Raw genomic sequence first — 12,630 nt, forward strand, 5'->3', positions numbered from 1 at the left:
TATAGCAAATTTCATCCCCCAAAGAGGGACTTTAAAGAAGACCTTATAAACCACTGGCTCACTTTCTAGAACGATGTTGTTAGGTGCCGTCAAGTCTAGCATGACTCATGATGACCTTATGAACAGCTAACCTGAACCTTGCTCTATCCTGTGCCACTCTTACCATCTCTGAAACACTCAAGCTCATTTCTGAAGTTACCATGCTAATCCATCTCATTTGGGTTGATGTCCCTGTCTAATGTATAATAGCCTTGCTTAGCAACCTGTCCAAAGTATGAAATATGAAGCGTTGACTTTTGTCCCCAAAGAGCACTCTGGCTGCACCCTCTCCAAGACATACTTGCTTTATATTTTCTGGAAATTAAAAAAAAAAAAAATGATGTGTACACTTTTGTGCCCAGCTTCTTTCATTTAGTGTAATTTTTAAAGCATCTGAGATTTCTACATGTCACATGCATTATTGGAGTTGTTTGTTAGTAAACATTTATTCTCTAATTTAGAAAGCTAGAAATCCAAATTCAGGGTGCCTTCTTTTCTCTGTAGGATCTAGAAGGTCCTAGTTTCAACATCTCTGGGTTCAACATCCCTTGAAAACTTCTGTGTGTCTTGCCCTTAATCTTCCTCTGGGTTTATGAAGTTCTCAGCACAGGCACCGTGGGTACAAGTGACATGTTCTGCCCTTGGCTTTTTTTTTTGGTGATGGTTGGCTTAACTCACTCCTTTCTCCTTTAATCCCTTGTAAGATAAAAGTTGTAGCTCAAGTGAGGATATGGGTTGAATAAATGTGGTGACTTGAGTAAGGAATGATTTGAGTACTTAGAACAGTGATTATTTAAGTAAGAGCTGGACTTGAGTCATTACATCTTGCAAGGCTCTGACTCATGATAGAGCCCAACTTAAAATAGTCTCATTAAGATAGAGAGCTCGGATGGTGTGGTCTGTAGGGAATTGCACTGCTAACCTAAGGCTACGCTCCTTTGGTAGTTTGGATCCATCACTGGCTCTGTGGAGAAAGATGAATAATGTCCTCCGGTGTGATTTACAGCCTCAGAACCTATGGGAGGGTCATCTGGGAGATGGTTCCAACTCAACAGCAATGAGTTGAGTTCTTGTCTTTAGTGGTTTTGATTTTTATTTTATTTTTTTGGTCAGTATGATTAAGAAATCAGACTGTGTAGATCATAACAAACTGTGGCTGACTCTGAGAAGAATGGGAATCCCAGAACATTTGATCGTTCTAATGTGAAACTTATGCTTGGACCAGGAGGCAGTCGTCAGAACAGAGCAAGGGAACACTGCATGGTTCAAAATTGGGAAGGGCATACGCCAGGGATGCATCCTATCTCCATACCTTTTCAACCTATATGCAGAACAGATTATCCGGGAGGCTGGGCTCTATGAGGAGAAATGTGGGGTCAAGATTGGTAGAAGATCTATCAACAATCTGCGTTATGCGGATGACACAACCCTGCTTGCTGAAACTGAGGAGGACCTGAAGCACCTGCTGCAGAGTGTCAAGGACTGCAGCCTATAATACGGATTGAGGCTCAATGTCAAGAAGACAAAGATTCTCACCACTGGACCAATTGGCAGCATCAGGATGGATGGTGAAGAGATTGAGATTGTACACAGCTTTAGTTTGCTTGGCTCCATAGTCAACAGTCTTGGCACCAGCAGCCAGGAAATTAAAAGGCGCATTGCCATGGGAAAGTCTGCTGTTAGGGACCTCTCCAAAGTGCTGAAGAGCAGTGGTGTCTCTCTGGAGACTAAGGTGTGACTGATACAGGCCATGGTCTTCGCAATCACCTGTTATGCATCAGAGAGTTGGACAATGACCAAGGAGGATAGAAGGAGAATTGATGCCTTTGAGCTGTGGTGCTGGAGAAGAGTATTGAGAATACCATGGGCTTCTAGGAAAACAAACAGATTTGTCCTGGAGAGGGTTAAACCAGGTGGCTCCTTGGAAGCAACGATTCTGAGGCTCCGTCTAACTTACTTTGGACATGTTGTGAGGAGAGACCGGTCCTTAGAGAGGGACATCATGCTTGGGAGGGTGGAGGGACGGCGCAGGAGAGGAAGGCCCTTTATGAGGTGGATTGATTCAGTGACTGGGATAATTGGGATGGGAGTGTCAGAGACAGTGCGATTGGCACAGGACAGAGCGGAGTTTAGGGCTGTTGTACATAGGGTTGTTATGGGTCGCAGGCGACTCGACGGCACATAACAACAACAACAACAATGATTAAGAAGAAAAAAAAGCTTAGGCTTTACTCTGTTGTGCTACTTTTAGGTGCTAGTGAGTCAGTTCCGATTCATAGTGACCCTTTGTACAGTAGAATGAAACACTCTCTGACCCTGTGCCATCTTTACAATTGTCACCCAGTTTGAATCCATTATTGCCGTCACTGTCAACTTATGTCATTGAAGGTCTTCCTTCCTCTTTCTCAATTACTTCACCAAGCCTAATATCTTTCTCTGGGGACCAGCTGCCTCTGAGATCATGTGTGAGAGGGAGATGATGTCTCACCATCTTAGCTCTTAAGGAAAATTTGATTGTACTTCAAGACAAATATGCTCACTGAAGCAATTCTTCACCAACACTAGAATTCAAGCACACCCATTTCCCTTTTATATTCCTCATTTGCTGTCCATCTTTTGCATGCTTATAAGGTTATTGAAAGCACTATGGCTTGAGCTTCATGCACCTTAGTCCTCACAGTGATGTCATTGCTTTTTAACACTTCAAAGAGCAGGAGGTTTGCCCAATGACTTATCTTTTTCCGTTGCTTTTGCTTTTTATTCTGTCTGCTTTGTACATCATTCTTTTGGGTTTAAATTTCACCCCTTCGTTGGTGACTACCGACTTCCTATCTATAATTTGAAGACACTACAAGAAGACAAAGATTCCCACCACTGGGCCAATTGGCAGCATCAGGATGGATGGTGAAGAGATTGAGATTGTTCACAGCTTTAGTTTGTTTGGATCCATAGTCAACAGTTTTGGCACCAGTAGCCAGGAAATTAAAAGGCGCATTGCCATGGGAAAGTCTGCTGTTAGGGACCTCTCCAAAGTGCTGAAGAGCAGTGGTGTCTCTCTGGAGACTAAGGTGTGACTGATACAGGCCATGGTCTTCGCAATCACCTGTTATGCATCAGAGAGTTGGACAATGACCAAGGAGGATAGAAGGAGAATTGATGCCTTTGAGCTGTGGTGCTGGAGAAGAGTATTGAGAATACCATGGACTGCTAGGAAAACAAACAGATTCATCCTGGAAAGGGTTAAACCAGGTGGCTCCTTGGAGGCAAGGATTCTGAGGCTCCATCTAACATACTTTGGACATGTTGTAAGGAGAGAACAGTCCTTAGAGAGGGACATCATGCTTGGGAGGGTGGAGGGACGGCGCAGGAGAGGAAGGCCCTCTATGAGGTGGATTGATTCAGTGACTGGGATAATTGGGATGGGAGTGTCAGAGACAGTGCATTTGGCTCAGGACAGAGCAGAGTTTTGGGCTGTTGTACATAGGGTCACTACGAGTTGCAAGCAACTTGACGGCACATGACAACAACAACAACAACAATTTGAAGAGTCACTGTAAAATTTCTGAAATCAACTCTCTCACCCTCTCAGGTTAGCCTATTTCTTTTTTGCTGCTGAGTAATATCTCCTTGTATGGATAAAGCTTACTTTATTTATCTGTTTTCCAGTTGATGGACAGTTGGTTGTTTCCATCTTTTGCATATTACAAATAAAGCTACTATGAACACTCAATTATACAATTTTTACTTTGAGTAGTTTCCAAGAGTAAGACTGCTGACTCATGTAGTAAGTGTTCATTTAATATTATACAAACACATCAAATTGTTTTCCAAGATTGCTGTACCATTTCGTACTTCTAAAACAAAATCTGAGAGTTCTAAAGACTCTGCTTCATTGCCATGACTTGGTATTGCCTCTCTTTTTAATTTAGACATTCTGATGTCCATGTACTAGTGTCTCATTGTGGTTTAAATTTTTATTTCCCTTATGACTAATGATATTAAGCATCTTTTTGTGTAATTGTTTCCATGCCATGTGAATAGCTTCTTCTGTGAAGTGCGTCTAATCCTTTGGTCCATTCCCCCCCACCCCCCGCCCCCGTTGAGTTATGTGGCTATTAAGCCATAAGGATTTTTTGTCTATTTTGTAGAGAACACATACTTTCTCTTAATGAGAAGCAACACTTCATTTTTAGAAAAATATCCAAATCCATACAAACAAGTGACATCAGTAAGAGTAAGAATTATGGATGTTATTCTAAGACAAAAGTTCTAGCCTACCCATGCCTCTGTAATGGAGCAAGTCCCCAAAAAGATCACCGAGCCAATTAGCCAAATTAACAAAGTTTATTTCGAGTTCGAACCCGGGCTCCCGCGTGCAGACACAGCAGCATCCACCCGAGAGCCCCGAGCTGGCGCATGCTTCTCCTTTTATACCTCTGTTACTCCTCTGTCTAACTATACATGCTATGATTGGCTATCTATAGCAGTTAAGAGTACTATTCTCCCCACAGCCATTGTATACCTTCTTAAAACTATCAAAGGGACAGAGGATAAAGAGGGGTGAAGCTCAGGTCCTTTTTGCTGTTGGATCTGATTAAATGTTTAGAGAAGGGAAAAAAAACCCAACAAACCCTTATTCAATTTTTATTATTAAAATGTATCTTTGAATTAAAAAAAAAAAAAAAGAGTACTATTCTACTTTCAATTGGTTAGCTATAGCTCAGGGAAACAGTTTGGAGACTTGCCCGAATCTGATTGGTAGGGAAATGGTTTGGAAACCTATTTGAATCTTATCGATTACTTCAGATATAGGAATGGGGTGGGGGTGGGGAATCCCTTGTGTCCTTACAAAGAAGAAGAATCCACTTTATGACAGTTGACTAATCAGGGTGTGATTTACCACAGGTGGGGGTTGTTTGTTTGCTAGAAACCACTCAAGCAGGTGGGGTGGGGGTAGCTACACTTTACCAGAAACTGAGTTTCTGATACCTAGTTCTTACAGCCTCTTTGAAATTCTTTGCTCAGGGAAGAACTAGGTCTAGAGCAGAGACAACTCACTGAATAGAGTTTTGGGGGAGGGAAATTGTTGGGAAGGCAAGAACTTACATGGTGAGGAGATCACTGTCAATTCTAGCTGCCACTTGGGAGGTGTGTGCTTTTTTACAGCAGCCGCTGCAATACATTCTGAGAACAAGTGGGAAGAAACAGCAAAACAGGAGAAAGAGAGAGTTGGCAAGAAATAATAGGCATTTGGAACGAATGACTATGGTTACCTCAGTATCCAAGGAGCTGGTTAGCTTTCAAAGAACAAGTCTTAACAAGAATGTAGCAAATTCAGACCCATTCTGGGCAGACTGTAGTCTGAGGAGATGCTCAGTCAAAGTTGGTGCATGATAAGATGAAGGTTCATATAAAAAGTCTAGAGAGAAGAGCTAAAATTCTTAGACATATGAAATAAAGAAGCATCAGACAAGTGACTCAAAGAGAAAAGGGTTGTGTCCTTTCCCATCCTATCGCCCCCCCCCCCCCGTCCCCTTTATTGGATATTTGTGCTTTTAGAGAAGACAGATTATTTCCCAGCAGGCATCACAAAAGTGGTTTAACCTCCTAACAGCCAGCAGGTAGGGAAGGCTGCTTCTCAAGGATTTCTGGGAAGAAAGTAGATTATTACTGTGCAGATTCATTAGGGTTTCATGAATTCCTTGTAGCAACTGCAAGAGTGAGGTCAGAGTCTGGGGAAGGAATGAAGAGACAAGCTGAGGAAAGGGAGCAGATCCATCAGGGTCTTCTGCCTAAGCTAGTTAGTTCTTTGTTATGATACAGAGGAAGGCTAGTGCCTGAAGAGTCATTGCTATGTGATTAGTCTTCATGTAATACTTTGATGCTTTGAATCTCTCTCCAGAAATGAATTAACAGAAATCAGTGACTTCCTGGAGATCAAGCCTTAGACTAAGGAACTATCCTTATTTCTTATCCTATTTGAAGTGTTTTAGAACTGACTTTGTTCATATGGAAGTCAGCCAGGTCTTGTGTGTAGATCATTAAACTAGGATTCTATTCTTGGTACACAGTCACCTTAACTTGTGACATTGACTTAAGGCCCACTATCAACCTATTGAGAAATGACCCCAGAGATAAGGACTTACTGTCTCCACACAATGGACTGATGTTCAAAAAAGAGACACTGTTGTAAATGCTTCTGGTTTCTACTTGCTTAAAGAAGGTGTTATTAGGATTATAAAGATAATCTCTATGGAGGACTTTGAGCTTTGTCCATAAAAATGTTTCATAAATATAATAAAAGGAGGGGGATCCCCTAACTATTGCCACCAAGTAAATTGCAACTCACAGCAACACTCCTTGGGTTTCCAAAGCTGTAAATAATTTTAAGAATGAACCACTTTTCACCCATGAGGTGGCTGGTGAACTTAAGCTGCCAACCTTTTGATTAACAACCCAACACTTTATGCACTATACTGAAGGAATACTGGTAGAGGAACACTGTGAATTACATTTCAGTCTTTGAATTTAGATTTTTTTTTAAATTTTATTTGTGTCCAGAGTACTCAGTACTATTTTTACCCCATGCTTTGAAACAGAGCAGAGAATAGATTTTTATCAAAGATCACAGACTAGAATTACAGGCTGAGAAGCAAAGCTTAGTACGTGGCTTCTGTTGGACAAATATCCTAAGAAGAGTTTTGAGTTGTATTTTAAAAATGTTATTGTTTTAGATGAAAATTTATTAGGTTCCCCTTTAACAATTTTGGTACAAATTGTTGCGTGACATTGGTTAGAGTTTTTACAATATGTTGGTCTGCACTTCTATTATTTCTATTGTCTGTTCCATTTCTATTAACCTAGTTTCCCTTTTTATCTTTGCTTTTGGATAACTATTGATTATTTTGTTTTCACAGACTTCTTTGATGTAGCATATTACTTACAGGAGATATATTTTTTATAAGTGAATCTCTTATTTTGCTCAAAGATATGCTGCAGAAATGTCTTTAATTTCAAGCTCAAAGAATATTTTATGGTAATAATCTCAGAGGGAGATCTGGAGACATAGTGGCAAGAAGCTGAACTGTAATCCTGAAGGTATGCAGTTCAAGGCCACAGGCTGTTCTGCTGGAGAAGGGTGGTCAATTTCCTCTTGTGTGATTAACTGTCTCTGAAAACCTGCTGTAGGGTCATCTATGGGTGGTTCCAACTCTATGGTACAGAGCAACAACAACAACAATAATCTTAGGGGTTCCTTTAGTCTCTACTGGCCTGTTGGTCTAGTCGCCCCCCTCCTCTTAAAAGGTATTTGAGTTTTATTCTACATTTTTATCCAGTTCTGTCTGAGATCTTCTATTGTGCCTCTGATCTGAAAGGTCAATAGTGGCAGCTGGGTACCATCTTGTACTTTTTTGCCTCAGGTTAGAAAGTTTGTGATTTGGGAGGGCTAGTCGCTTCTTGGAGCCTTTGGTTTCCTGAATTCTCTTTTGCTCCAAATGAGAAGAGACCAACAGTTGTATCTTAGATGGCCATCTACCACTTTAAGACCTTGGATATTGTTGTTGGCGTAGATTGCCGTCAGGTTGAGAATGACTCATAGCAACCCCATGAACAAAAGACCTGAGGCCTTTCTAAAACTATCAGTGTTTCTCCAAGTTCATAGAGTTTCCAGAGGAATGTTGTTTAGGAAGTGGATGCCACTCCTGCTTTCAAACTCATCAAACTCTAATGTCAAATATCATCTTAGTGAACTATGTTATACCATTTGACTAAGCTGTGTCCTTAGTCTATCTAATCAGAGTGTATATAAATATACTTTACATGATTGGAATGTAGCTTTCAGGGGAATTATTTTCAAGCAATATTATTTCAAGTGTTTTTTCCACATTAATTCAATTAAATGTTATATATAATTATAAAAGACTCCACATTTTTGTGAACATGAGAAGATATTATCTCAGTTCTCTTTGAATTTCTTCTAAGTTTCAAACACAAGGCAGTTATATAAAAGGAGCTTCTAAAAGAGGAAAGGATGAAAATGGGTTGAACACTTTAAACAAAAAGGTCAGTGTTAAATCAGTATATTCAGTACAGTGTTAGGGAACAAAGCTATGGAGAAGAGAACTAGAAAACCAGGAAGCAGTGAAGAAGAATGTTTGGGGTCAGGTGGTGACAGTAAAATCAAGAAAGCTGAATCTGATGGAAAAAACCCACTGGTAGCTACTATAAAAGAGGCATTTGAAATAGGGAATGATGTGAGAGGAGAAGTTAATTTTAGTATAGTTAAAGGAGGTAGCAACTATGGGTGTGAAGAAAAAGGATTAATTTTAAATGTGTCCCAGAAATAAGAGAAATATTTTTGAAGGGTAGAGGAGGAGTGATGAGACAAACCTCCTTGAGTATCATGTAGCCATTTTAAATAAGAGTCTATCTGGAGTATAATGTCCAGTTTTGATAATGATACTTTCTCAGAGTCACTGATGAATTGTTGTGTTGTTGATTGCCATCAAGTCGAACATGACACATAGCGACCTTATGAATAAAAGACCTGAAGCCTTTCTATAACTGTTGTCATTTCTCAAAGTTCATAGACTTTCCAGAGGCATGTTATTTAGGAAGGGATGCCACTCGATGAACTAGTGGTCATTTAACATGCTGGGATGGTGAGAAACGTGTCCACAATGCCTCCACAGACAGAGTAAGGAATCTATCACAGCTCTCCTCAGCTATCGACATTATCGTTGTTTGTGCACCATCAAGTCAGAACTGACCTATAGTTAACCCTCCAGTGGGTTTTCAGAGGCAGTAAATTGCTGGTGAAGAGACCACCCACAGAGCAGCTGGTAGATTTGAATTGTGTGCCTTTGGGATTGCAGTGCAGCTTCTTACCACTAGACCACCAGAGCTCCCCCAGCTATCTATAGGTCTACCATATATGTGTGTGAGTGAGAGAGACTAATAATTAGAATGTGGAATGTATTAGTTTTGGATGTAGAAAAAATGGACATTGTTTCTCTTTACTCTTTTTCTTTCTGTTGTTGAGTGCTGTTGAATCAAATCCGACTGTCACAGGAGATTGCCCCTCCTTCTCCAGCGGAGCATCTGATGCATTTGAACCACGAGCCTTCGGGATTTCAGTGCAGCTTCTTGCCACTAGGCCACCAGAGCTCCCTGAAAATTTGACATGGTTGAAAAAGAAACTGAATGCATAAATATTGACATACTAGGCATTGGAGAGCTGAGATGGATTGGCATGGGCCATTTTGAATCAGATAATCATATGATCTACTATGCCGAGAATGAAAAAGTGAGAAAACCTGGAGCCACATTCATAGCAAAATAAAAGACCATATCAAGATCTGTCCTGAAATAGAGTGTTGTGAGTGACAGGATAATATCCATACACACACAGGAAGATCTGATAGTATCACTGTCATTGAAATGTATGTATGAACAACTAGACCCAAAGAAGAGGAAATAGAAGATTTCTACCAACTTTTGCAGTCTGAAATTGGGCAAAAATGCAACCAAGATTCTTTAATACTAATTGGTGCATTGAATGCAACAGTTGGGAACAAGGAAAAAAGGAGCAGTAATCTGAAAACACGAATATGGTGACAGAAATGAAGCTAGAGACAGAATGTTGGAATTTTGCACAATCAATGATTTATTCATTGCAAATAACTTTTATAAGAAACACAAATAGCAACTACACACATATGCCTTACTTGAATCAGTTGATTACATCTATAGAAAGAATTGTGAAAACTAGGCCAGGTGCTGACTGAGGAGTGAATCAACGACTGCTCATGTGCAAGTCCAAATTGAAGCTAAAGCAAATGAAAACATCTTTCTACAAAGATGGCGCCGAGAGTGAAGAAGGAAGACCCTGCCCCTCCCAAAATTGAAGCCAAAGCAAAGGCATTAAAGGCCAAGAAGGCAGTCCTGAAGGGCACCCACAGCCCAAAAAAAAAAAAAGATCAGCATGTCACCCACCTTCCAGCGGCCTAAGATGCTGAGACTCTGAAGGCAGTCCAAATACCCCCAGAAGAGAGCCCCCAGAAGAAACAAGCTTGACCACTATGCCATCATCAAATTTCCCCTGACCACTGAGTCAGCCATGAAGAAGATAGATGATAACAATACACTTGTGTTCACTGTCAAGACCAACAAGCACCACATCAAACAAGTTGTAAAGAAGCTCTATGACATTGATGTGGCTGAGGTCAACACTTTGATCAGGCATGATGAAGAGAAGAAGGCCTATGTTTGACTTGCTCCTGACTATGAGGCTTTGAATGTTGCCAACAAAATTGGGATCATCTAAACTGAGTTCACCTGGCTAATTCTAAATACAAATTTTTTTCACCATAAAAAAAAAGAAAATGAAAAACAAATCCACAAGAACCAAAATATGACCTTGAGTTTATCCCATCTGAATTTTAAAATTATCTCAAGAACAGGTTTGAGGGCTTGAATTCTAATGAGCAAAGACCAGATGAGCTGTAGGAGGATATTAAGACTATCACTGATGAAGAATGCAAAATCTCATTACAGATAATGCCAAAGATAGATGTCCAAAAATATTCTGAATATTGCACTAGGACACTGAGAAGTCAAACAAAGGAAGAAATCAGGAAGTTAAAGAGTTGAAGAGACGATTTCAAAGGGCCAGCTCAGGATGACCAAGTATTATAACAAAATGTGCCAAGAGCTGGAGTCAGAAAATCAAAAGAGATGAACTTATTTGGCATTTCATAAGCTGAAGATACTGAAAAACAAATTCAAGGCTTGAACTTGCAATACTTAAAGATGCTATGGGCAATATATTGAATGATCCAGCAAGCATCAAAAGAAGTTGTTGTTATGTGCCATATAGTCGCTTGTGACTCATAGTGACCCTCTATGTACAAGAGCCTTAAACCCTATCCTGTGCCAACCTCACCGTCTCTGACACACTTAGTCCTGCCACCCCAGTCACAGAATTGATCCATCTCAATGAGGGTCTTCCTCTCCTGCAGTGTCCCTCCACTCTCCCAAACATGATGTCCCTCTCCAAGGACCAGTTCCTCCTTTCAACTTGCCTAAAGTATGTCAGATGAAGCTTCAGAATCCTTGCCTCCAAGAAGCAGTCTGGCTTCACCCTCTTCAGGACAAACCTGTTTGTTCTCCTAGCAGTCCATAGTATATTTAACACTCTTCTCCAACACCACAGTTCAAAGGCATCAATTCTGTTTCCATCATCCCTAGTCACTGTCCAACTCTCTGATGCATAGCACATAATTGCAAAGACAATAGACCAGATCAGGTGCATCTTAGTCTCAAGCCTGATGTTGTTGCTCTTCAGTACTCTGGAGAGGTCCCTGACAGCTGGCTTTTCCAATTTGTCTCTTGATTTCCTGGCTGCTGGTAGATTGTGGAGCCAAGCATATGATCAAGAAGAAATAGTAATAAAGGAAGAAATTAAATTTTCTCGGAAGGAACTGGCATAAAATAAGGCCCTAAGAATTGATGGAATACCAATTGACATATTTCAACAAACAGATGCAGCCCTGGATGATGGGCTCACGATAGATGGAGAAAAGACTGAGGTTGTTAAAAATTTCCACTTGGATCTACAATTAACCCTCTTGTCCTCAGCAGCCAGGAAATCAAAAGACAAGTTGCTGTGGGAAAAATCAGTCTTCAACCTCCTCAGAGTGGTAAAGAGCAAAGATATCAGTCTAGAGAGTAAGCTTGATCCAGACCATAGTCTTCTCTATTACTTACTACACATCTCAGAGATGGCCAATGACTAAGGATGACATAAGACCAGATGCCTTTGTATTATGGTGCTGGAGAAGTGTGTTAAACAAATCATGGATTGCCAAGAGAACAAACAGGTCTGCCCTGGAGACAGTAAAACCAGGCTGTTCCTTGGAGGCAAGATTTAAACTCCATTTCATATACTTTAGGCATGTTTCCAGAAGGGAACAGTTCCTTGGAGAAAGACATCATGCTTGGAAGCATAGAGGGTCAGCACAGGAGAGGAAGACCCTGGATAAGGTGGATTGACATGGTGACTGTAGCAATGGGGGCAGGTGTTTCAGGGAGGGTAAAACTGGCTCAGGATAGGGCAGGCTTCAAAGGTATTGTTCATAATGTGGCTATGAGTCACAGTCAACTCAATAGCACACAACAACAACTACAACACCACACTCGCTATATTGTTTCAGAAATGAGCCCTGATAGACTGGTTTATAAATCTGCTGGTAATCTACAGATAAATGTAGGTTTGAGAGTTGAAAAGACCTATGGATTCGCTTCTGTAAAGATTATAACCAAGCATACCCACTGGGGCTATTTTACTAAGTAACATTTGTGGTCACTGACAGCTAACAACAGCAACAATATATGTTTCCAAAGAAATTATCTCTTTGTCTCATTGCCTTGGATATCTGGATTTCCAAGCCTCCAGTAATTTGTTATGATGTCTTTTCTTATTCTTAATATATGTCCTATTTTCTATGTAATTTTGGTCTTGTAGTTTGGACAATGACCAAGGAGGATAGAAGGAGAACTGATGCCTTTGAGCTGTGGTGCTGGAGAAGA

This window comes from Elephantulus edwardii, unplaced genomic scaffold, assembly GCF_000299155.1.
Source record: "Elephantulus edwardii isolate Elephantulus edwardi_28Jun2011 unplaced genomic scaffold, EleEdw1.0 scaffold00001, whole genome shotgun sequence".
In the NCBI taxonomy this organism is placed as follows: domain Eukaryota; kingdom Metazoa; phylum Chordata; class Mammalia; order Macroscelidea; family Macroscelididae; genus Elephantulus; species Elephantulus edwardii.